The sequence below is a fragment of the Vombatus ursinus genome, unplaced genomic scaffold (assembly GCF_900497805.2).
Source record: "Vombatus ursinus unplaced genomic scaffold, bare-nosed wombat genome assembly UNPS02014778.1, whole genome shotgun sequence".
In the NCBI taxonomy this organism is placed as follows: Eukaryota; Metazoa; Chordata; class Mammalia; order Diprotodontia; family Vombatidae; genus Vombatus; species Vombatus ursinus.
This window is the reverse complement of record NW_020954556.1, coordinates 13729084-13733593: the sequence shown is the minus strand read 5'-3', so window position 1 is coordinate 13733593 and position 4510 is coordinate 13729084. Positions and strand designations below refer to the sequence as shown.

The 4510-nt window shown below is 39.4% G+C and overlaps 1 pseudogene; it reads left to right on the top strand.

Moving 5' to 3' along the window:
• Positions 1–2202: 2202 nt before the first annotated feature.
• Positions 2203–3392, top strand: LOC114045220 (annotated as a pseudogene).
• The last annotated feature ends 1118 nt before the right edge of the window (positions 3393–4510 follow it).

Below are 4510 nucleotides of genomic sequence, written 5' to 3'. Positions count from 1 at the left end.
TTTGACATTCTTCAATTAATTCTTTTTGGGCAGGTGACCATTTGACGTTACTCTTTGGGATAGAAGAGGGTTTCTTTGCTTCAGTATCCTCCTCTGAAGATGAACCTCAGGCTTCTCTATTTCCATAATAGATCTCTATGGTTGAATTCTTTTTCCTCTCCATTTTTTATAATAGTTCAGTTTTTATAAAACTTGTTCATCTTTCTTTATCATTTTTGGTTGTTGTTGTTCTGTGTGTGTTTTTTTTTCATTTTTTGTGAAATGAATTATGTGGAAATGTTTCACATGACTGTTCATGTATAATCTGTATCTAATTCCTTGCCCTCTCAAGGAGGGCATAGGAAAGGGATGGAGTAAGAGAAAATGAAACTCAAAATCTAAGAAAACTAATCTTAAAAATGTTGTTGACATGTAATTGAGAAAAATAGAAATAAAATATAAATAAGAGAAAGATTTGAAAACAGAAATATTTTTTAAATAGAATAGACACATAAGAAAAGTCTAAGCAAAGTATATTTGTTACTTTCCGTGAAATCAAAAGGGTGATGAGGGGAGTAGTTATTTCTTCAGTGTACAAGAGAACACTTTGTGTAGAAATTTTAAAAGGTGGGTAGGAGTTCAGAAAGCAAAGAATGAGGTTTTAGGATCGTGGTTTTAAAGCTAGAAAGGAACTTAGAGGTCATCAAATCCAACCTCCTCATTTTTTTCAGATCAAAAAAGCTAAGGTCAAGTGAGTCACATAAAGAATGCTTAAAAGAGGATCTCAGCATAGAAAACAATGTGAGTAAAGACATGAGGTTAAAAGTAATGGGAAATGTACAATCCACTTTGGTTGCAGCATATTGGGTGTATATAGGAGTAGTATGAGAAAGTTGGAAGGGTTAACAGGTGTCAGATTGTATAAAACCTTGAACTCTTGGTCAAGAAATTTGTACTTAATGGACAAAGGGTATTTTTGAAGGGGTTTGAGTAAAGCAATGATATGACCAGACCTATATACACATACATATATATGTATATTTATATGTATATACATATATATACATATTTGTATATGTACACATATACACACATACACACACACACACACACATATATATATGAAAATATCTGGCAAAAGTGTAAAGGAGGCATTTGAAAGAGAGAGTACTTTATAGGCAGTTGAACATGACTAAAAGTTCTCTCTATTTCAGAGTTCTCATATAAGAAAAATGTGTGAGAAGGGTTAGATGTGTGCAATGCAAAAAACTATTTTAGTTAACAGCCCTCAGTTCTTTCCCTTATCATCTATGATAAGGCCCTGTAACTTAGGGCCCCCATTTTTATATGAATCTTTTTCCTGTCTGATTGCATATATGGCATTTCTCACTATTATTCAATAAAATTTTGTTTTCCCTTCAGAAAGTGGATCTGGAGGTTTTAACTATATGATTATTTTGTGTATATAAGCCAAAAGATTTGCTGTCACTGAGCAATGAATAAAAAGAAGGGCCACTATGATGTTATAATCAGCAGACTCCAACAATTCTATTAGCCTGCTGCACTTCATAAAGAATAACTGGCTTCAACAGAGCTCTCCATCACCACCTGAACAGGATTTTGCAAAGCTGTGTCTGTAGTTGTGTCTGCATCCCTTTTACCCCTCTGACAAGAGACATCGGGCATGTGGTGAAGTATATTTAATTCTGATCCACTATGCTAACCACAGCACCTTTGGCTACCTCAATCAGTCAATGTTCCTTCATGGGAAATACTTAGGATGACTCGTGGGTACTGCTCGCTGTTGCCTGTGACAGTCAGCTATAAGTGGAAGGCAACATTAAAGCAATTAGGTTTAAAGGGCCAGAGCGAGTAAGAATATGTAAACGAAATAGCTTAGAGAGTAGGTACGTAACAGAGGAAGCAAGAGATGTACAATAGCTAAGGATTTAGCCTGAGCAGTACTCTCAGGCTCCAACAATTTAAAATAAAACATCTGCCTCTCAAGAAGATAGCTGGTCTCCTCTTGCCCACCCTAGGCCAAGTGACAGTAAGTAGCTGATGGCAGCTTCATTGAAGTCTGGAGGGCAGGTAGGGAGGAGGCTGGAGCTGAGCTTGCTGGGCAGAGGGCCCAGCCACGCCACGAGGCGTGGCCCAAACTGAGGAGGACTCAGAGGAGAAGAAGCAGCTGCAGCCGGGGCCTAGCGCCAGCCCTGCGGCCTCATGGAGGCCAGGCCTAGTGAGGGCAGCACAGAGGTAGGAAAGGTTCCTCTGCTGCTGGCTGAGCTGCAGCCTGGGCAAATGCATCAGTTTGATTGGAAATCAAGTTGCTAGACTTGGAGTGTTGTCTTTTCCCTTGATGATTCCTAGTTTGCCTGGTCTCAAAGACCCTATTGTCAATCTGATTCCATGGCCTCTTGAGGGCCTTCATCCCAAGGGTTTGAGCCTAAAAGGGGTGAGGCAGCCCAAAGGGAAAGACCTTGGACTGTGGCCAGATTGTCTTGGGTTTGGTCTTCAGTCTGTGAGCATCACCATCCTGTAGAAAACTCTGGGCACAAGTCTGCCCCCAAGCACTGGATTTCTGTTGCTTTATTCTTGCTGTGGGACTCAATGACAGCCAGATCAGTGACAGTGCAGACAGAAGGCAACTGCTTTTGAATCTGTCTGGCAACCAGGATGTGGTGAGAGATCTGAGCTTCACGTCCAATTAAAACTTGATTTTGCTTTCTGCATCAAGGAATAAAAACTCTTTGTATCTGGGATCTAAATAAAGGTGGCAAACAGATTCAGGTGCCTCTGGCCATCTGCCGTGGGTTTATTGCTGTTCCATCTCCCCACACTGCAGCAGGAGAGATCTGTTCTTCTCTGGAGCATGCAGTCCTATGTGTTAATTAAGAAGCTAAAGGGACATCAGAGCAGGGTGGTTTCTTGTGACTTCTCACCTTACTCTACACTGCTTGCCACAGCTTCCTATGATACCAGTGTCATCACGTGGTATCCCTATGTTGGAGAGAAAGTGAGGATACTTTCAACATGGGTTAGACTTTCTGTCAGATTATACCTACAATGTCCACACCAGCTCCCTGAGATCAGTGTACTTTTCTCCAGAACAGTTATACTTTGATACAGTGGCAGATGACAGACTTCTCAGGATCTGGGCTTTGGCACCAAGTGCTCCAGTTGCATTTGCTCCTATGATCAATGGTCTTTGATGCTCATTTTTTCCACATGGTAGAATTTTTGCCACAAGGACAAGACTTGGCCATGTCCACTTTTGGGCAGCACCCAGGGTCCCATCATCATTGAAACATTTATGCTACAAAGCCCTTCAGAGTTTCCTTACAATTTACCAAGTCTTAGCACTACCAATACCCAATAAAATGAAAGAGTTTCTCACATACAGGACCTTCTGAGCCATGCTACATTGTTTTGCTCAAAAGAGAAAAAGAGATCATGGAGTCCTATGCTCTCCTAATAATAGGATTAACCTTTCTGGCAAAGATGGAGCTGAAGTCATTGAATGGAAACAAAATGAGCTTATAAACTATGATTCCTCTTGAAATAGAATTGTTTTGGATTGTAAAGATGCAGTTAAAATACTGTAGCAGGGAGAAAAAACCTAGTAGACTGGTCATTGACCTTTTTATCTATAATGTTCAAAATTCAGCAATAGAGGAGGCAGCTCCATTTCCATGGCTACAGAGCCTTAGTTTAAATTGTCAGCTTATTAACAGCACAGTTTAATTCTCTCAGTTTCTTGATTCAAAGTGCAGTTAATAATGTTTTCCTTATAGAAGTAACTGGGCCTTGAGATCTTGTTAGTGGAAAGAAGCCTTCCCTCACAGAGAAATCCAACTTCTGCCCAACACTTTTCTCAGTTTAGTCCTTAAAGGGAGTGGTAGCTAAATGTTTAAATTGTTCTCTTGCTTTTGGTTCAGAGTATCTGGGACCATGCCTTTGTTTAGCCAAGTGCAAATACTTTAATTTATAAAGTGTTTTGTCATTTTTTTCTCAGCTTTTTACTTTGACAAACAAGTCAGAGTTTTAATGGCACTGAGGTGGGGTGCAGTGTTGGTCCTTGGATGAGTGAACTTCCTAACTGCATGAATAGGCTATTTCAATGAAAAGGTGTGGTATGGACTGATAGAAACATTATAATTGGCTTTAAAAATAATGGTGTGCATGCAAAGGAGGAAACAGTGTAAGATTAGGGTACATTTCTAATTGTGTGACTCTTCTCCACGCCACTAATTTTTCAGCGGTTTGCCATTAACATATTTATTTGGGCTTTCAGATCGTAAGTTGTTTAAGGTACAATTTTGTTTTTCTCAATGGTAGATGAAAACCATAAAGTAACCAGAATGGCTGTCCGTGGAACTTCATAATTGCATGGAGTCATTTGTTTTTTTTCATAGTTTCGACTGGTATTGTTATCATATATGTATGAGATCAGTCTTTGCTGCTTAACTCAATTTCAAACCCTGCCTCCTAAATGAAAATAACTCTTTAATATTCAGTTTTTTCCTTCAAT